The 23,233-nt window shown below is 31.6% G+C and overlaps 1 protein-coding gene across 1 annotated transcript in view; it reads right to left on the reverse strand.

Annotated features, from left to right (window-relative positions):
* The window catches only part of LOC105322541 (receptor-type tyrosine-protein phosphatase mu), a 37,565-nt gene extending 14,593 nt beyond the window's left edge, over positions 1 to 22,972 (reverse strand). The window contains exons 1-4 of the mRNA XM_066065386.1: positions 22,795 to 22,972; positions 19,859 to 20,044; positions 7,225 to 7,404; positions 3,678 to 3,857 (exon numbers count right to left, since the gene is read on the reverse strand). The gene's annotated coding sequence lies outside the window, so the exon portion shown is untranslated. The remainder of the gene's footprint in view (positions 1 to 3,677; positions 3,858 to 7,224; positions 7,405 to 19,858; positions 20,045 to 22,794) is intronic.
* Between the last annotated feature and the right edge of the window lie 261 nt (positions 22,973 to 23,233).

The raw sequence follows: 23,233 nt of genomic DNA on the forward strand, positions 1-23,233 counted from the left end.
AAATGTTGAATAAATAAAATATTTTAGTTTTGATACTTATTCGCTTGTGAAGGTGAGAGGGCGGATAGAACTTTCCAGAAAGCGTGACCAAAAACGCGAAATAACAAAACGTGTAGGACGAGTTCATCATGCATCGCGGGCAGATACCTTGGATCGGACCTCGATTTATACAAAAAGTTGAAAAATAAAAACGAACAATTAATGCAATTTTAGTATCGATGGAGAGAACTTTCCAGAACGGTGTGCCTAAAATTGATTTGACTAATTGACATCACTGTGGAAAGTGTAGGGCGAGTTAACCATCGGGCAGAAACATTGAATCTGACATCTGTGGTTAAAGATATGCATGCAAATGGATAATAATGCATAATCTAGCGTGCTTTAACTTCATACATTTACATACCACGACAAATTGGTTGTAAACCTTGGACATTAATGAACAAATTATTGTATTCTACGTCTATATAGATAAATAATTTATGCATACAACGGGGAAGTTTAATGGGACCCCCCCCTTACCGGATTGTTTTCATAACAGTCTTTTATCTGAAATTCTTACTTGGAACAGTAATAGAAATTATACATGTATTTGAAATTGACATAAAAGACCAAATTTAGAGAGATATACACTAAATATATACATATTCATTGGTTTGAAATAAATACAACAAAAAAGTTTTTTTTTAGTCAGATGCAACAAACAGGATTAAGGCCACGTACATATATTTGCATATGCATTGTTCTTTCCCACTGTAAGTCGATACGGAGGAACTGTAATTATTTTTCCATAATCGCAATTGCTCTGTCTGTATACTATGAAGTCATAAAGGTGTGACGTCATATACTTTTCCATGACGTTATAGATTCAAACCAATATACGATACATCATGTGTTTTTCTCCAACGTCATAAAATTGATGTATTTAGTATTAAAACATGTCTTATAATATACACTGTAGCATTGAATCATGGTTTTTTGAAGTATACACTCTCATAACTGCAGCGGTGTGTGCATACAAATTGAGTAACGCGCGAAAGCGCGTTATGAAAATTTGTATGCACACACCGCTGGAGTTATTAGAGTGTATACTTCAAAAATCATGATTTAATGCTTATATTTACATTTTTTTTTTAACTTCTTGCCTTGTCTGCAAGTGTGATTCATACCATAAAATTCCTATCTTATCCTAAGGGTAAGTTAATTTTAATGGAAGAGCCACAGTAACAGCCACAAGCGTGGATTTTGATTTTCCCTTGTGACGTTGCAGTTTACAGCGTTCAACGTTTGTGACGGCATAATAAAACTCGTCAATTTTGACTACTTGTTGCATTTTAAAGAGGCATTTGAAGATCACAGAAATTAATGGGAAAATACAGTAGAATGTAAATATTGACATTTTAACATTTTAAAGGAATTACTGTTATAACAAATCATTGATTCTGTTAACAAATCTATGTGAATTAAAAAGATACAGTACAGTCTGAATGTTTATTTTTGATGCAATACTAAATGTCAAGGTTTAGGCTAATATAGGGTATTTGCAAGTGGTAAAATGCAAATATAAGTAATAAACAACTATTATTTAGTGATCATGGCGTTATGAATAGCAACTGCTCTGCTGGCATATTTTCCATGATGCGCTAGCGAATTTATTCGTGAAATTCACGACATAAGATTATTTTAATAAATAAGTGAGGTAAAACTAACAAAAAATATGCAAAAGTATACAAACTGATATATAAAATCTTTCCTTTCAATATTAGAGCGCTACCAAAACAATTTAGCGGAAAACAAAATCTACAAAATTTAGTCAGAATTTTCTCTGTTTGGCTAAAAGTCTATTTTGTTTGAACCTAATTCCATAATACAGTAAAAATATCGATTGTTTTGTCAATAAAATTTTATTTCATAAATCCTTCTCGTGTTTAGAACAAATTTTAGTCATTAAATTGAACTTTATAACAATCTGAATTTTGAGTACTCAAACCCTGAGTAAACAACACCCTCAAGGTGATTCATAGATTGCAACAACAACAAAATTCAAAAATGGGCGTATTTCTATTAATTGTAGAAATTGTTAATGTCATAACTTCAAAGTTCATATTTACAAAGAACGAAGTCGTTTTCATTGGTAGGGGTAATTTCATTTTCTTGAATCTCCATAGGATAATAAGGACGCCCACTTTTTTAACAGATACATAGTCAGCGCATGTTTGTCTATTGTTATCCTTTTGATGATAGTTGCATATTTACATGTATATATGTAAGCTTCTGTTAAAAGGAGAGAAATTATTATAGACAAACATGCGCTCAGGATAAAATGGACAAAAAATGTTTTTTCTTGAGTTCGCGTTCTCTGTTGTAAACGGTATACTTTGAGCTGTTGAATGTTATAATTCACCACGTGATTTCTAACCCAAGGTAACTTTGTGAGTACAAGACTCTGTTACGTGACGTGTTATGTAGCATGCATTCTGTTATGCGATATTATTTGTCAATGCATATTTCAATTCATTCAATTAATTTTTCTGAAATATCTTTTAGAGATTATCGGTTCTGTGCGGTAATGGTTAATCTATTTGTTAATTTTTTTTCGAACACGTCAATCGTTCAGCTATTGGTTTACGATCATCATTGGCTACTTATACTGATATATTATATATTTTGTTTTCAAACCTTTCAAATTAAAAGGCAATATGCAGAGAGAGAGAGAGAGAGAGAGAGAGAGAGAGAGAGAGAGACAGAGACAGAGACAGAGAGAGAGAGAAGGAATGTTCAATTGTAATACCGCTATTCTAATTTTAGAACACTTATTACAATATTAGATCAATTATCCCTGCATATGAGTCTTATCTTCAATCAACGGAAGACAATTCTAAATTTAAGATATCTGCAGAGCACTAAGGGTAAGAAAACAACGAATTATTAACTTAGTTTAAAACCATTATGGCAATAAATTTCTATTGAAGATTGATTACGTAACAAATGACTAGTAGAATTAAAATTAAACGAGGAATAAATGTAACAATGTTGACCGGAAAAGACCTAAAATGCGGCGTTTAGTGCTGTCATCTTTTAATGAACCAAACATAATAATTCCATTATATATAACACGGACGTCACAAATGTCTCATTAAAAGAAATTTTGAGACATATTGCTATGTTTAAATTTTATTATTCCTACATCACATAGAATCGAATACAAAAGAGGTCAGAAGGAACACTAGACCCAATTGTCTGTAGGTTGTGACAAAAAGACACTTGAAAAGGCCCCTGAAAAACTACTAGCATCCATGTAAGACTAAGACAAAACCAAAAGTACCTGAGAATTAGGACCGGGCAAATGCGGACATGACCTTTTTTGTTTTCATCAATCATCAATTACCGTTTCAACGTTTTTTTTTTTGCAATTGTTCTTCGGAACTATTGGGGGAAAACTGACAATTGGCATATAATTGCTTGAATGAAGTAATTAGATTATTTTTTTCTAGAAGCTAGACAAATGTAAGAGTATAATGAACTACTAAGAGAAAATGCATTTAAGTTTAAGAAAACTAATTGGATAGATATATTATTTGTTTTACCATTACCGATAAGAGCTAATATTTAAGGTGTACACAAGTGTAAAATAGGTAACAAACGTCCTCGTGTAAACATTAATCAACAAATGTCCGTACCTTTACAATTTGGATAAGGGGGTTTAAGCGGTCCATTTTTTGTGCAATTCCTCTCTTGATTTGCTTGCAGAAAAAATCCTTCTGAGCATGAAAATTGAATGGTCTCATTGTAGTTATACGTCTCTTTGTCTGTTAAGATATGGGGTGCCTCCGAGGAAACTGGTGGTTGGCATGTTATGGCTAAAACAATGTCACTAGCTTTAATAAGTTTTAAGTAACTGGACAAATAGGGAAACCGAAAATTATTACACGAAATATTTTTTAGCAAACTAGTAGGAAAGTACATCCTGTTACATAACAGAGATAAAATATGACCTTTAAAATATAATTTTATATATTTTGATTCTACAAAAATCCAAACTTAAACATAAATGATGAATTCTTATACCTGTACAATTTGGGAATGGAGGTTCAAGCGGTCCATTCTTAGTGCACTTTCTTTCTTTATTTTCTTGTAGATAAAATCCCTCAGAACACAAAAATCTAATAATCTCATTGTACCTGTAAGTCTTTTCGTTTGTTAAGATGTGGGTTGTATTCCAAGAAACTGGTTGTTGGCAAGTAATAGCTAAGTTAAAACATAATTGCATTTTAATGAATACTGAATTGAGCTTCGCTGCAAAATCTCTTGCACTCTGCAATTATAATAAAAAATTCGCAAACGTGAGCCAAGTCTCACTAGTAAAACCCCCGCTCTGATGTGAATATACAAAAAAAGCAAAGTCAACTTTTTTAAACAGTCACTTCTGATTGGTACAAAAATAAATTCCACCAAGTAGCATGCCAAAATGAAAAAGTGTGTTAAAATTTCAAACATCTTCTATTAATAGTTGCTGAGAATTCTTTGACGAATTGTTTTTTAAATTTAGGCTAAAAATAAACATTAATATTGTCGCTATTTAACAGTAAACTGACGTCGGATTGGCATAAAAAAGGATTCCATCATATTTCAGGCTTTGATAAAGAGTGTTTTAAAAAATTCAAGCATCTGCGATAAAAAGTTGCAGAGAAATCTTTGACGAGATTTGTTTGAAAATTTAGGCTAAGAAGAAAAACAAATCGTCATTTAACAGAAAGTTAATGCCAGATCGGTACAAAAGCTAAATCCACTATTTGGCATGCCCGAACAAAATTGTGTTAAAATTCAAGCACCTGCAAAAAAGAGTAGCTGAGAAAGCTTTGACAGAAATTTGTTTGAAAATTTAGGCTAAAATGTATAAAGTCGTCATTTCACAGGAAGTTGATGTCCAAATGGTACAAATATGAATCCCACCATATGGCAAGACTAAACAAAAACGTGTGCTAAAATTCAAGCACCTGCTATAAATAGTTGCTGAGAAAAATGATACAGAAACTTTTGTTGCGGACAAATAGGCAGACAGACGGACAGACATACACACCCCTTCGGAGTTGGGGTACTATTTATTTACACTGTGCCGGATAATTATGCCAGTGCCAAGGTGGCATTTTTGCACCCGCTTAAGATACAGTTTCGGAAAAATCCATGTTTACCAAATGATAGACCATTGTCTAGAGAGTATATAACCACTTTTGTTTTTAGTGTGTTTCACCTGACAGGTGAGATATTCACCTTTAAAAATTAATATCCCATCGGAAAATGATAATTCCCATAGGAGAATTGACTCTCCTACAGGAAATATTGACAATCCTATAGGATTTTTTAAAATTCCTGTAGGAATTATATTTCCTATAGGACAATGGTAATTCCCGTAGGAATTTGATTCAGACATGTAGTTTTCCTATAGGATATTAAGTTTTCCTATCGGATTTTATCAAATCCTATCGGAATTAAAATTCCTATAGGAAGTTCTTGTATTCCGATAGGAAATTTCAAATTACCTATAGGAATATTGATTTTCCTATGGGAAAAATTATTTTCTTATAGAAATTTAATTTTGAAAGGCAAATATCTTACCTGACAGGTGAAATAAACTGATAACAAAGGTGGCTGTTAACTCTTTAAGCAATGGTCTATCATATGGCATATTTGAATTTTTCGATATATGCAGCTTAAGCGGGTGCAAAAATGCCATCTTCTTGGCACTGGCATAATTATCCGGCACAGTGTAATATATATATATATATATATATATATATATATATATATATATATATATATATATATATATATATATATATAAAATAAAAAATAACAGAAAGCCGATTCAAAACTCTACCGGTTTCATTATAATCTTCAAGAGAAAACTCCTGTAGATTATAATGAAACCGGTAGAGTTTTGAATCCGCTTTCTGTTATTTTTTATTATTTATTACTTGTGTGGATTAACTTTACTTATTTTGGATTATTTATATATATATATAATGGTATCTACGATTAAAGTTTTTTCTTCTTTGTTTACATTTTCCAAATTAAATGCAAATTTGAGTAGACTAAAATTTTTAGTGCAAAACGAACTTGCAAATAGGTTAACTTAAAGTCTATATTTCACAATTTTTTTCTTGTTACTTTTTACAATTTACATAAAGTTGCACATTCTAATCATTAATGGCTAGGACACGCAAAAGAGTAGCACATTAAACGTTGTTGCCCTTTATTGTTTTCGAAACATATTTGGTAGGTATTTTAAAATCTCCATTCCAACGTTTAGCCACGACATGATATATTTATTGTCATATGGCATATTTCCTTCTGCTTGGTTTACTACATCTGTACATGCATTATTCAAATTCATAGAAACAAGTTAAGGATAGTGCATATCTTAGTACAGTGTTGAAAAGGATAGGACAGGCATTGATCAAAATTATTATCGACACAACCTTCGCAAAGGTAATCTACTACACTACATGTTTTGTACAATTATATACCCTACATACATCTATGGTTTATCTTCCATTAAGAATAAAAATATTACATAGTTTGTATTGCATCAAATATTTTATAAAAGAGTTCAATGATTATTTCGTTTTACTTCATCAGGTAAATAAGACACAAACATATATTAACGTCAGAATAGTGATTAAAAACAATTTACTAAACTTGTGTGAGAACAACTTTAGTACACTGTTATTTTCTTTACTTTTTCTTTTCTTTTCTTTTTTCATGTATTATGTGTTCAAAGTGGCATATAGGCCCGACGGGCCGGGTGTTTAATCTATGCTGACTGTTGTTAATATTACACTTGGAAATGTATACACATGTCACTATAAATAAATAAATTACTTACTTACTTACACTGTTAAAAGTTTTTAGAAGAGAGGCTTTCAAACTATAATCAATTTCATAGGACGTTTTCGATTATAGTGTTCAAAAACCTAGTGACGTTCTTTTTTTTTTAATATTTTGCTACATAAAATGATGTAAAGATGAAAGTACCATGAAAATCAAATGGTCACATTGCATATAAATGTTTGTTTGTCCGTTAAGATGTAAGAAGAAACGTGCGGTTAGCATGTAATGACCAAAACAAAGCAACTAGAGATTAATTCAGCTTTAGGTACAAATAAAAATCCAAATTTTGATTCAATAGAAGTCAAAACCTTAATACATGTAATCAAATATCTTTACCTGTACAATTTGGAAAAGGAGGTTCGATTGTCCCGTTCTTTATGCATTTTTTCTCTTGATTTCCTTGCAGATAAAATCCCTCAGAACACAAAAATCGAATGGTTTCATTATATTTGTAAGTCGTCTGGTTTGTTGATAAGTTGGGTGTATTCCACGAAAATGGTTGTTGGCAGGTAATGGCTATGTTAATAAAACAATTCCGTGTTAAAACGTATTTGATTTAGCTAGCTCTAAAAGTAAAACCTTATTATTAATAAAAACCCATTATTATTCAACTATAATTAATTTTAGGAATACTTTATTCAAAAAATTTGTTTTCCAAAAATGAAGTAAATGTTTTGAAGATTGTTAGATCAACATTGATTATTTCTTTATGGCAAAATATAGTACACTTAAATGTAGTTCTATGAAAGTAATTATGTGTAATATGAACACTAAAGACTAACTAAAGGACAAGAGCGTACAAGGTCTGACAAATCCCCGGACTCAGGATTTTGAAATGGCATACGAACATATAAAAAATCTTTATATTTGAAACTGTGCATCAGTACATGTACATGTATAATATAGAACTGCATTCTCTTACAAATACACTAGACTTTGACTCGTGCGTGCACGGGTCGGCATATAACATATGATATCGGACATTTACGAAATAGATACATCGACACACTGTATTGTTAACATTTACATAACCAAGCTTTACGCCTACAACAATGCTATTAATTTCACTACACTCTGCTTAGTTAGAAAAATCTCAGTGAAAAATCTCGGGACGGGCCTTCACCACAGTTAAAACGCCTCCGAAATGTACACCCGTATTAATATAGCAAAAAATTGCAGAATCGTTCCGGAACGATTTTGGAGAAAATTAATGAAGCTGCATTTTAAATAACAATCAAATTATTCACAAAAAACCATTTTGAGGCCGTAAATATCTTTCATCTAAAAACTTAATTTATACTAATGAAGAATTCAACACTTTTCACCAACTTTTTTCCTCGCTTTGAATTTACACACAATGTTGACATTCGGAACTCTCGGGATTTTTCGTATTAAATGCACTGAGTTAGAGTTATCTCCTGTATTTCCTTTGATGAATATATGACAAATTTTCAATGAAAATTTACACGTATTTGGAATATCGTTTCTGAGTTTATCCATACAAATGTCATATTTTGGAAACATAAACTTAAGAGCCTCCCTTGATTTAGCGTGAATGTAATGCGCATGCGCAAGATTGTAAAACTAAAAAAAATCAGATGATTTCCGGATTTTTTTAAAGAATTTTCTTTGATTATTAATTAGCGAAGCTTGATTGAGAAAAAATAAAAACAAATTGGTAATCTTTAAGTACATATGATGTTAAAAATATATAAAACAAAAGACAGTACTCATCCGATTTCTCGGTATAAAAACTTAAATAATCGAGTCTATTATTTTAATATAGTAGTATAGATAATATACAAAAATACATGCACTTGCTACTTATCCCCTTTGTTTTATTCGATGTTTTCTTAGCATTGCAGCATGATCTCATATATGTGCTCTATTTTTATTCGACATTGTGTGTACAGATTGTGAACATTACGAAATTGTTGTCATTATATCAATGGTACTAGATTTTTTCTTTTCATAATAATCTAATAAAAAAGCAAAACATTTACTTAGAAGCAAATGAATTAAAAATAAAACGCCGTATATACGATTCGAACACCCCCTCCATGGAGAAGGATGGACTACGAGCCTCCGCCTATCACACTGAGCTACGTTGACACATTAGAGTAGGTGTGAATACATATTTAACTGTTTGACAATTATTAATAAAGTAAAACGTTTTTGGTGAAAATGGGTCTAGACTCCATTTTAATTAAGCAATAATAAAAGTCAATATAAACTAATTCTTTAAATAAAAGTACCTTTAGGATGGAGTCAGGACCCAGTCATACCTAATTTTGCAATTAAGAACAGTGAATGGTCCAAGCTTTAGGCAAAAACGGCATGCAGCTTAATTTAGAAACCTATACTTGTCGTGTTAATAGAATGAAATCACAATATTGACTTCCATCGTAAAATTTATAATGAAAACAATGCATGCCAGTCAAAAATTAATATTCTAACTTGAATTGAAATTCTTTCGTCGTCATTCCTCCGAGTGGGGGATATACAACGCCTTGTACGCCCCTGTTATTTGTCTATATAAAAGACACAGTTGTGGTACGAATAAAATCCGAATAACTTAGAGTTGTCGAACTTTGCTGAAGATCGGAGATCGTTAAATGAGGTTTATTTACAAATTTTTTACCAAGCACTGCTTGACTAATACACTTTATTACAGCTGCATGGAAGGGCCAGATAAAAAATCAAAGGGAAAGGAAACTAAAAATATGTTGTACAATAAATCAATTAATTATCATCTAATATAATTGTAAATTGTATTTGTTTTCATTAAAACCCTCGTAACAATGAATAAATCAAGAAAATCGATCGCTAAATTATAATTTCCCGCCGCTATGGGAGCTGCCATTGAACTTTAATCTATGACGTCACACCATCTATTTCGGTTTCCTTTATCAACTAGCATCAGTATATTAACAAATCATCATATTCACTCTAAATGACAAGTTACGAAAAATTTAAAACAATATCGACTTGAGACCATTCTTTTACCGCTGACTTTCCTCTAAATTACAAACCAACCTCAAACGGAGCATGTTCGTTGAAATCTTAAAGCGGTTAGTGTCAGAGACGGAGGAATCTCCGCGTAGATGTCAAGTATCGTAAAAAATGTTTGCCGTCGTTATTTCGAAATGGTATTTTCGACTTTAAAAAAGTATTTAAACATCCCAATAACAATTATAACATACTTATTTTGTTAGCGAAGAACTTGACTTGGAATAAAAATTATTTTCAACTTTAAATGATAGGAGATTAACAGCTGTTTTTTATTTCATAAAAATGCATATATTTATGCAAACTTGTACTTATTCTTTAGATTGACGTGTAAACCTAAACATAATCAATTTTCTTTAGTTGATTACTTGAGTAACAGAAAGGCACAATATAGCGTTTTATTTAGAGCACTGTGTACATTGTATATGAAAACCAAACCGGAATAGATGGTGTGACGTCAAAATATTTTTTTTTTTGGGGGGGGGGTGTTAATACAGAAGAGTTCCACATCACGTCAGCCTCCAGTAAATACAATTTCTCTAACTTCTAATGTGCATTGAAGCAAAATTATGTAGTTTATTTTCAAAACAGCATGGAAAATGTGATAATTTAAACTACTTTATTAATATAAATAAAATATGTGTTAGACTTTCCTTCCCTTTTAATAAATCTTCTTTGTTCGGACAAATAAGTTATTTGTTCGGACGAATAAGTTATTTGTTCGGACGAATAAGTAATTTGTTTAGACGAATTCAGATTTGTTTGAACAAATCAGCTATTTGTTCGAATAGAAAGGTTATTTTTCAAACGAATTAGGATTTGTTTGGACGAATTATTTTTTTGTTTGGACGGATAAGTTTTTTGTTTGGACGAATTAGAATTTGCATGGACGAATAAGTTATTTGTTTGGACGAATTAGGATTTCTTAGGAGAAGTTAGAAATTCTTTAGATGAATTAGCTATTTGTTTGGATGAATTAATATTTGTTCGGACGAATTAGCTATTTGTTTAGATGGATAAGTAATTTCTTCAGACAAATTAGGATTTGTTCGGGCGAATTAGGATATTAGGATTTGTTCGGACGAATTAGCTATATGTTCAGAGTAAGGTTATTTGTTCATAAAAACAGTTTTTTTTGACAAGTAATTTAGATCTGAACTGGCAATGGTGTAGATGAAGGGGGTGGGGTGGGGGTCAGTGATTAAGCCATCCCTTTCCCGGAATGTTCTTTTTCCTTCAAATGATAAATTGCTTTATTACCTAATCAAAGGGATTTTGTTGTTTTATTACAAATAAAATATTTGCGTCTATTTTGAACTGCCGGTCAATAGACTGCGATCTATTAGACCGCCGGTCAATAGACTTCGATATATTGGACCGCCGGTCAATAGACTGCGATCTATTGGACCGGCAACGTATTTCAGAACGCGGGTATGTTAATGTTACATCCTTTCGATTGTTCTCAGGGAATGTATATTCCTTTACATAGACGCTGTTTTAGTACTTGGTGAAACCAAATTTAATTTCATTAAAATGGAGTATCAAATAATCAACAGTTATAAAGCTTTAAATAAGGTAAAAGACTATTTAAAATCTAATGGGTTGAAGACTTCCCCTTCAATGTGTAAACTAATATTAAATTGACATATTGTAATGCATGCAACAGGTTTTGTGCATGTAAAAGATGGGGGGAAAATCTGAGTATATTGCATAATGGCACGAAAACCATCTGCAATTTGCAAATTGTAAACCCCGAAAATTAAAAAAGGAATTAGGTAATAAAACAATTATTTAATGCTTGAACAGTCAATAGACCAGGCCGTTGGCCTCGGGCAATAGATCATACTGAGCTGTTCCCTGCACCTCGGGAAAAATATTCTGGTCTATTGACTGCTCAAACATTAAATAATTGTATAATATACACAGAAATGTATGAAGCACTAACATTTATACAATATCTGACATATTCGGCTGCCAGAATATATGCTCATTTCTCAAAATCTATCACCATTATGCATGTCAGTTAAGGGTGTGACTGGCATTTTCCTGGAGTCATGGGTTTCCTATAGTCTAACACTAAACAATAACCCAGATGAGTGTTGCCTATTAAACAATTTTGAAACATTGTCATTTTAAGGCTCCGACATAGCATCAAAAATATTCAATGCAAAATCAAAGTTTGTCATCATTATACCGGTACGCAGTTTCTAGCTATAAATCAAAATTAACTGAATGGCGCCTTCGACTTACCAAAATGAGCGTCGTATGTTTCCGTTACTATTATTCATTAATCATATTTTTTTAATAACAGTCAAGATAGATGTGATACTATCTTCTCAATACATTCACATGTTTTATATTTTCAATTGTTTTCTAAGCTTTTATTTTGTCCAAATAAATAGCTCAATAGTCCGAACAAATCTTAATTCATCCAAACAAATAACTTATTTGCCCGAACAAATAACTTTTTCTATAAACAGATATTTTTTATTTATTTGGCACTTCCACACCGCTGTACTTTATAGTACCTATTGACGAAAAGAATAAAAGGTCACTAAATAACATTTTTTGCACGTTGTGTGACAAAAACAAAAACAAAAAAACTGGAACAAGAGGCCCAAGAGCAACATCGCTCACCTCGACAAATATATACATAAATCTGATCAGCATTATAATATAAAATTCGAAATACCTTGACAACTACGTACAAAAGATCTTACACAAAAAGTTAAAAAAACCTGCCAATTTTCATACACATATCACCAAGCCCCTTTAGTTGTTTTAGTATTTGTGAGAAGATTTTTCTCTATTCCTATTTAAAATCCCCCCTTTGTGGCCCCACTTTCTCCAGGGAATCATGATCAAACTTTATTCTACACAATCTGTGTTTTACACAAGTTTCAGACTGAATGCTTTTCCAGAAGGGTTTTTAAAGATTTTTTTCAATATATTTCTATGTAAAACTTGATCCCCATATCGTTGCCCCACCCACCCCCCGGGGACAATGATTTGAAAAAAATTAAATCTACACTTCCTGAGGATGCTTCTATACAAATTTGAGCTTTTCCAGCCAAATTGTTTCAAGAAGATTTTTGAAAAATACCACCGAATTTTCAATAGTTCCAAATTATCTCCCCTTTAAAGAGGGTGTGACCCTTCATTTCAACAAAGAATTCCTTTTACACAGAGATGCTGTGTATCAAGTTTGGTTGAACTCGGCCCAGATGTTCCTAAGAAGAAGATTAAATTTTGAAAAGTTTTGCGACAACAACGACAACGACAACATACTATTTATTATGAAAATACATATGTAATACCGGCATATTTACATCATCTCACAGGAGACAATGTGGCTGTTTCTTTTAGCTAACGTACATACGTTCATTAACATTAGTGAATTTTACTTATTTTCTACGCTTAACTTATTAATTAGTTAAAAGAAAGAAGTTACTATAGACAATTAAATGCTTTCTTTGCTGATTCCTTCGGGTTATGAAGTACAATGTATGACAGTATTTATTGCCAAGCAGACAACACACAAATACACATAAAGCATGGGTTCATCAACAAGATTTCACAATAGCCCTCGCTATGCACCGGGGCACATCCGTCCTAGACCAGGGATCCCGCGAGATAGAGATCCATGTCCGCGCTGTCTGAGTTAGGTCGTACGTTCAATAAGTCCATTAATACCACAATATGCAACAATATTTTTATATGCAATTTTAACATCACCATGTGATTGTATACTCAGTATATTTCCTTATAAAATACCTAGTGATGCATTTGTAATACAATGAATCCTAACTCATCATGGTTACAAAAATCGAAGAAATTTCAAAGTTCAAAAATAAATTATCTTCTTTCTGCACTGTCAGAGCAAATTTTACGGGTTCATCATTTGTATACGAGGGAAACACATTAACAGTGTTTCCCTAATTATAATAAAACATACTTTTTTAAAAATTTAATTCCCATGTGAAACAAGATTATCTATGGTATGGTTGTTTATAAATAGATCCAAACCACGTGCGTTGATCTGCCGTATCTATAATGATCAACCAAACTAGCTGCAATATTGCAACAAAATCACAAAATAAATTTATCGCTTACATTTATTTTGGAGACCGTGCCCGATAACAAATCAATTTACATATTATTTTTTTTTTATCGGGCACGGTATCCAAATTAAATGTAAGCGATAAACTAATATAATATTTAGTGAGTTTTTACACCTTATCGTATTCATCCGTCATTTCTTGATTACACAACCTAATATACTTATGCAATAAGTTGTCAATAATCAGGGAGACACAGTTGGGTTTTTCGGTGCACAATTTAGTTGAATAAATGGAACAAAAGTAATGAAAACATTTTTCCTATGTATTTCTATGTTAAACTTTGAACCCCGCCTGGGGCCCTAGTTTTGTTCCGGGGGTCACGATTTTTACATTATAGAATATTCACTATATATGCAAGTTTTTGTGTAAAAATTGGCATTTCTGGAGCAGTGGTTCTTGAGAAGATGATTTTTTAAACATTTTCTTATGTATTTCTATGTTTAACTTTGAACCCCGTCTGGGGCCCCAGTTTTGGTCCGGGGGTCACGATTTTTTACAATTTAGAATCTTCACTATATATGCAAGTTTTTGTGTACAAATTGGCATTTCTGGTGCAGTAGTTCTTAAGAAGAAGATTTTAAAAACATTTTCCTATGTATTTCTATGTTAAACTTTGAACCCCGCCTGGGTCCCTACCACATAGTTTTGGTCCGAGGGTCACGATTTTTACAATTTAAAATCTTCACTATATATTCAAGCTTTTGTGTAAAAATTGGCATTTCTTGTGCAGTGGTTCTTGAGAAGAAGATTTTTAAAGACACGCACCCTATACTCACTGTTTCGCAATTATCTCCCTTTTGAAAAGGGCTGTGCCCTTTTTTTTTTTTTAACAATTTAGAATCCCCTTTCTATATGGATGCTTTGTACCAAATTTGGTTAAATTTGGCCCAGTGGTTTTTGAGAAAAAGTCGAAAATGTGAAAAGTTTACAGACGGACGGACGGACGGACGACGGACAACGGGTGATCAGAAAAGCTCACTTGAACCTTCGGTTCAGGTGAGCTAAAATTGCGATGTAAATCTTTTTTCAATGCAACTTTTCGGATAAAGCAATGAAGAGTTGTATCTTAAGGATGACGTTCACTCAGAATGAAAAACAAATCCACTGACGATAATGAGACACCATCTATTGTATGTTATAGACCTTTGATTGTAGTGTTATTTAAATTTTCCACTTTAAAAAAAGTAGGTCAATAACCTACTTTTTGAGTTAATGGCCATTAAATATTTTTTGAAAAATCAAGAAAAATCCCATCAAATTTTACACTACAATAGAATTTTTTTAAAATGTGAATATATTACAAATAATAAAACACTTTAAAAAATGAAATACAGTTTATGAATTGTAGTGGCACTTCATAGGTACACATTATCAAGATTTCAGCAACAATTTTAAGAAATATTCCAGTCTATCAGTTTTTAAATCCCTACCCATTTTTTATTCAATCTTACAAAAAATTGAATGATGATAATACAAAAACATATATAGTAATGAACTACTTATATTGACCTTATTCTATTGACATGAAATTTATATGAGGTCAATGATCAAAATCTTGAGATATAGTGTCTTTTACATATATCGTTCTTAAGCATTTTTCAATATTTTTGCAATTTGTGCTTATTTTAATGAATAAATGAAGTAAAACCATCAGAAAATATGAAAAATTAAATAGGCTAAAGTATAGAATCTCAGCTTTTAATATTAGAGTACTGCCAAAGATTTTAACGCGGAAAACAAAATCTGCAAGATTTAGTCCGAATTTCCTCTGTTTGGCTAAAAGTATATTTTTGTTTGAGCCTTATTCCATAATAAAGTAAAAATATCCAATGTTTTGTCAATAATAATTCATTTCATTAATACTTTTTTCGTTTAGAACAAATTTTACTCATTACATTTAACTTTATAACAATCCAAATTTGAGAACTAAAACCCTCCTGAGTAAACAACACCCTTAAAACCTCATACAAAGTTTTATTAGACCCTTAAATTGTAAAATGCTAACACTGAAATTTGTGCCCGATTACTTGCTTTTTTTTAAGGGAAAGCCTCATCGATTTAAAAAGAATACAGCTGACTCTTTGAGACTAAATAAAAATGACATAATCAATAAGATATAAAAAAATCTAGCTGCAAGTCGGTAGCTCTCAGTCTGAAAAAGAATCGAATGGATTGAACCCAGACCGTCCACCCAAATTTCTTGAATATTGCCATATCTTTTGTATGCGTACGCATTCTGGCCGTATGCTCACCGAGGCTAAATGGTTCGTATTTTAACTTTTGCCTGCCTTGAAAGGTAATATTGGCATTCCGATAATTTTGAAAATGATTAATTACATAACAATGATTAAAAATACTATAAAAAGGCATCGGTCTTCCACGTGTGCGGATCTAGAAGGGGAAAGGGGAGGGTTACAGACCCCCACCCCCTGCAAAATTCACATTTGTATAAAAAACAATATAAAATTTTAAAATATGCCTAGGACATTCCCTGGCAAATGAAATAACCGTCAGACTCTCAACCCCTCCCCCTCGGAAAAAAACTTTGTGATCCGTGCATGCTCCCTCTCCTTTGAAAACAAAATTATTCCCCAGAACGCCCTGTAAAAATTCTAGAATCTTCGCATAAAACAATTTTTAAAAGTAAACCCCGAGTGGACCCAAAATTTCAAAAAGTAAACCCAGAGTAAACCCAGAAAGTAAACCCGGGGTTTAGTTGGGGTTTACTCTGGTGTTAGGTTGGGTCTGATCGTTACTGTACATGTACATATATTAGCCTAATAAGGTTAAATGCTTTATTAGGACTATACTAACATCAAAGTACTGAAGTACTGACGGGAGTTGATTTTATCGATTATCATTAAAATATTTTAAAATCAAATTATCTTGCATGGCAATTAGTTTCTAGTCTGTATTTGAATTATGCACTTTTTTATTATATGGATTTTAGACTTTTCCGACAAGAATTTCGAGAAACCCCAAATGAATCATGCTGTGTAATATCTAAAGATAGATTTCAAACTATGAATATTAAAGTAATCGAAGCAATTCTAAAAATCGTATGGATCCAAGCACTATTGATATCGAACTCTTATCTCTTTCAACCAGACGCTCGGCTGTCTCCGTTAATCTCCGACAAGCAAGAGAGCCTCTCTGCTTGTCGGAGATTTACGGAGACAGCCGAACGTTTGGTTGAACGAGGCTATATTAAACTCTGGCGTAGGAATACATGAGACTATAAAAATATCTTAGTTGTTCGTATAATTATATAAAATCTGACTATTTTTAAAGTGTTTATTGATTAGTTTCCTTGAAAAACAATGCTTCAGCATACATTACATCGAATTTTTAAAAATTATTTTCAAGAACTAAGTCTTGCCAGCAGTGATAATTTATGCTTAGGTCCAAACACTGTTTCACTTTCGGTTTGCAAAAGTAACTGCATAGGAGAGTTGATTAAAATCAACTCCCAACAATATATCGATTGTATATTTATCAAGTTGCATGTATATGGCTCGAATGCAACTGTATTTCACAAAGAAATCTCATGAAAAAAACTTGTATGTGTATCTAAAGCATGTGTCTCAATATTGTATCATGGTCAGGTATCAAATTTGTATTACGTCACAAGTTCGTCACAGCTGCGACGGATGACCTAGTCGTTGCTTGCACCGAGCTCGTCTCTAATCAAATTTATAATTCTTTTGCTCTTTCTTTGATTGAATAGAGAGAGAGAGAGAGAAAGAGAGAGAGAGGTTTGAAATAAAAAGTTAAAGTGTAAATCGTTATAACTGAAGTCCTCCTATGTATTCATTAAATTCATTAAATTTACTTTTAAGATAGTGTAATAGTTATATAATTAAATACAGAATGCACATATACCTTGCAACTGAGTCGTATTGAACTTGCACATTGTACATGAGGCATATTCCCATAGAAATGTATGTGTATGTTTATTCGCCTAGAATATTATAATGTATTATATGCATTATATAATCATAGCAATAGTTTTATGACTCAAGAGTAAATATACATGTAAATTGATATCAAGGAAATACTATGTAAAGTGTATTGTACTTGTATAGGTCATATCCCTTTATGAAGTTAAATTACTTCAATATACATATATATATATATATATATATATATATATATATATATATATATATATATATATATATATATATATATATATATGCCCATTGTGACTCAACCTTAATCTTGGGAATCATGATTTGAACAAACTTGAATCTACACTATCCAAGTTTCAGATCATTTGGTTAAATGGTCTGGGAAAAGAAATATTATCAATGTGGCTCTACGCTATGTGCCTAAACACAAAAGTGCAAAGTACAGACTGGATATTTTCACATTTTTAAATAGATCCTATGGTGACTGATAAAAATTAGGTACCATATTTTAACTTGAGACAAAACTTCAGCATAAATGGGAAATATTCAACCCTTTTCTCAACAAATGTTTGTAGAATAGACACCAATGATACCCTTTCAAATTTTTAAAAATTATTCAAATCTTCAAGATAAGTCTGAAAGTGCAGAGTTGTACAGCTGTTCTAAATGATAAAACAAGACGCACATGGGCCACATCGCTCACCTGAGCAACAATATCTGTAGTTAAATCAGCATTATTGAGTCATATACAAATTATATAGACAATTTAAAAGAACATATATAGATCCTATATAAAATTATTTTTAAAATTTTCTTTAAATATTCTAATGTTAAACAGTGAGGCGTTATGTAAAAGGATGATTTCATAAGCATATCACATATGTGATATGTTTATGAAATCACATTCTCAAGAAGACCTTAAACAATTTTTCATATACGCTTAACACCCACATCAACCTTTGAACCCCTTGTGGGTCCAAAAATTGTCCTGGATCACAGAGTAAACCGTTTTGAATCAACTATTTATGAAGATGCTTGCATATAAGTAAAACCATACATCTTAACATTTGAAATTATGAGAATAATTTATAAACAATTTTCCTATGTAAAATTAAATATTTCCAATGTTGTCCCAGAATAAACCAAAGATTATGATTTGACTTAAATTTACACTATCTAAGGATATTATTTACATCTACTCAGGTAAATGGAACATTTGTAAGAAAAATTTACAATTATATCCCCTTAAAAGAAGGCGTGGTCCTTCTTTTAACCAAAGCTGAATTTCCCTTGCCAAATGATGCGTTGTGTCAAATTTAGTTAAAATTGGCCGAACGGTTCTAGAAATGAAGTCGAAAATGTGACAAAATTTACAGACGGACAGACAGACTGACGAACAAGCAGACAGTGAAGTGGTTACGAAATCTTACTTGATCATGAGCTTTCAGCTCAGGTGAGCAAAAAAGGCAACAGTCTGCACTTGTGTGCGGAATTCGCATCAAACCAACGTGCAAAACCTTATATTTATTTTTTGTATATTTTGACAACAGTTTTGGTAAAAAAGAATATAAGAAATTGCTCAAATTTAAAAGGTTGAATATTTGGTCTTTTTCTTTACTAAATGATAGTTTTTAGCTTATAGACACAATACAATTTTGAAGAAAATCTGATTGCTAATTTTTTGACCAACCATCCACCTTAAATACAAAAGCTACTGTGATAAACCTATGGGTCTTTACATAACGATTGGGGCAAAGGGACAAACTGTGGTTTGTTTATTTCGTTTACGAGAGAGAGAGAGAGAGAGAGAGAGAGAGAGAAAAGGGAGAGACATAGATTAAAAAGTTGGAGTTTGATTTGACGCCTTTTATCGATTTATCATGTGAATTGTATAAGATAATTATAAGAATAAACATTTATTTTACGCACGAGAGCATGTAGGCAAATTCTGTTGAAGAATTCCATTCTGTGTACAATGTTGGACTGCCGTTCCATTCAAGTTGTATCCTTCTGCACAGCGAAACCCAATAGCCTCACTAAAGTCGAATGTCTGTTTGTTTGCATCTGTAGCTATTTGGAGAGGGGGCGTAACGTTTGGTCGCCGACATGTTATACCTGAAAAGAAACATTTTAATTATCTTACATATAATTATTTCACGTATGCAACATCCTATAAAGTATTGGCCGAAAATATATAAAAATATTCATGGGCATTTTGATGCAACTGTTGGTCGCACAAGATATTCCTAAATATGAAAACTTATAAAACCTGCAACAAAACTATACATTACCTACTATTGAAATGTTGAATCTTAAGAACTACATTTTTACAAATATTAGAATCTAATGACATTTTAATTACATAAATTATGATCATTATACAATTTTTATATAGCACCATATATAACTTATATCAAATTACTCTAAAGCGCTGTACAAATACATATCAGCTAAGAACATAAAGAACATACCTAAGTACACTAAATTAAAAGCTACATACATTTATAACACTAATTATGTTTGCATGTAAAAATCAAAACTGTGCTGTCTCTGTACCCGATAAAATAAGTTTTAATTGCGTATACACTGTATACATTAGAATAATCTGGATTAGCCTTGTTAATAAGTTATTTTACATGCTTTTTTATGATTGCAATACCATCTATAATAAACCCTACATTTCTTAATGCTATAGACACCAAATACTTTATGTACAGTCCACCGAGTATGATTCTGGATATTGATTGTACATCCATAGCTTTGTAGACAGAACTGAAATATACACACCCATTTTTTCGATTGGTCAAAACATTCAGCATCCTGAGAAAAATCACGGATTATACGAAACAATAATGCTGATATCAGACTCAAATTTCTATAACAGAAGATTTGGCTGTTTCTTTTATCGAACGTACATTAACAATGATTTAGTTAATTTATCTTTCTTTTTACGATCAATTGATATATTTGTAAAAAGAAAGATGTAATTCAAAACATAACAATAGAATACTTTCTTTGATGATTCGTGCGTTTATGAAGGAAGCGATCATTGAAGAAGGGAAATTGCATAATCAGCTAACGCAGGATATGTGTTTTACCAGTTTTTACAATTATATTTGAAGTTTATTTATATCGTTGACTCTGGGGTCAACGCAGAAAATATATAAGCGATAATGCGCATGAGCCGCAATGGTTATTATCGGTAACTCAGGATACAAGGCTAGCATTAAAGGGACTTAGACACGATTTGACTTTAAACTTTCAATTTTTTTTTCCATTTTCAATGTTTATAATGATAAATATAGAAGTTTATAATGCTTTGGCAAAATTTGAAAGTCAAGTATCAAGTTATAAGCAAGATACAGAGTTCATAATTCTTTGTTTTGTATACAAAGCTCGAATATTGTTATTGTTTATAAATGTGTTGTATTGGTGTAAGTTTCAATAAAATATAACTTTCTTTTGTTGATAATACTAGTATTTGTGAAGATATTGAATAATTTTAAATTGATTTTTACAAGTCATTTGTTGAACAAATTGTAATTCTCTACATACATTTTTTGTAAACAACCATAACACTCGGGCTTTGTTTTCATCACAGTCAATTCTTACCTTTGCATATCGCTTGTAACTTGACTTTAACATTCAATATTTTGGTCAATCATTTAAAATGCACCAGTGAACAATTTTATAGATAGAAATAAAAATAAATTTTTTGAACTCAAATCGTGTCCAAATCCCTTTAAGGAATCTCGGGGGAGAACGTATTAAACAAACGTTTTTATTTATTTTTCAAGTGAGAAGTCAACTGATGCGTTAAGTATGTGCAAAATATTAAGAAAATTGACCAGATATTTAATCTGTTTTCCGCGCCGCTCAAATTTAAGTCGTATGTTTGAATCATCGCCGACATTTTATTTAGGATTATATAGGGAAAAAGGGGATATTATTTTCAATTTTATATATACAAAATTACAAAATGATTTTCTCATAATTTTCAGCAATGGAATGCTAACGTATAGGTAAAATTTTTGACAAACTAAAACGTAATTGACAGGACAGCTTTTATGCTATCCGCCTTTAAATTTGACTCTATAAACGTGTCTTATTAGCCATTTTACATAATTTATAGAATTTTTTAGAATAGCGGGATGTTTACAAATCAAATTTAAATTTCATTTGTAATAGATAAAACATTACCTTTCCCCTCGCACAGAACATGAAAAAATCGCGCATATGTTTTTATATTGCAAATTATAATTTCAATTTCAATTTTAATTTTTGACGCTGCTAAAAAGAATCCACGACGTTAATTTTTGTCAATACTTACGTCAAAACTGACCTTATCGTAAGACATTGACTTCGACATGGATAACGTCGATTTTAAAGAGGTGGCGAAATAATAAAAATACTTTTGAACATTATTCTAAAGATTCATTTAACTTGAAATAATTTGTATAATAAGTTATCCATTTTCAAAACAAAAACGTTACATAACCTGTATATTTTAACATTTTACTCTGCATTTGCGATGTTCGACCTTGAAACGATTTTCACTAAAAAATGCGCAATAACCTGCACATAGAGCGCAGATTTTTTCAACCAGTTACTGACCTTTAGAGGACTAGATGGTCGTGGTCATTTTTACACTATAATAATCTTCTTAAAAAGAACTCCGTATAAATTTAAATATATAGCAAAATATTCAAATTTCAAAGCTAAAATTAAATTATGTCTCTTTTATCAAATGACAATTAAAAGCTTAATACACCATATCGAAAAAGTAAAGGATGTTCTGATTGTTAATTCGATTAATACCTAGCCTCTTTATTTCCGATTTTTAAGAGTTGAAATAAAATACATACGTAAGCATGTAGGCAAATTCTGTTGAAGAATTCCATTCTGTGTACAATGTTGGACTGCCGTTCCATTCAAGTTGTATCCTTCTGCACAGCGAAACTTAATAGCCTCATTATAATCATATGTTTGTTTGTTTGGATCTGTAGCTATTTTGAGAGGGGGCGTAACGTTTGGTCGCTGACATGTTATGCCTGAAAAGGAAAAATTCATCAGACATCTTACACGAACAAAAAAAAATATAGTTTAATGTTTGCAAATATATTAAAGATTGTTGATAATGAATTGTTCCTTATTTGATCATAAATACGAAATGCACGCTGAATAGCACGCATATCATATTTGAATACTGATTATTCTAAAATATATTGACTGACTTGGATTCAATTCTTTTTTTGCTTTGCTAAACTTTTCAGGTTTTTCTTAGCACTAAATATTCAGTAAATT

The sequence above is a fragment of the Magallana gigas genome, chromosome 7, assembly GCF_963853765.1.
Source record: "Magallana gigas chromosome 7, xbMagGiga1.1, whole genome shotgun sequence".
In the NCBI taxonomy this organism is placed as follows: Eukaryota; Metazoa; Mollusca; class Bivalvia; order Ostreida; family Ostreidae; genus Magallana; species Magallana gigas.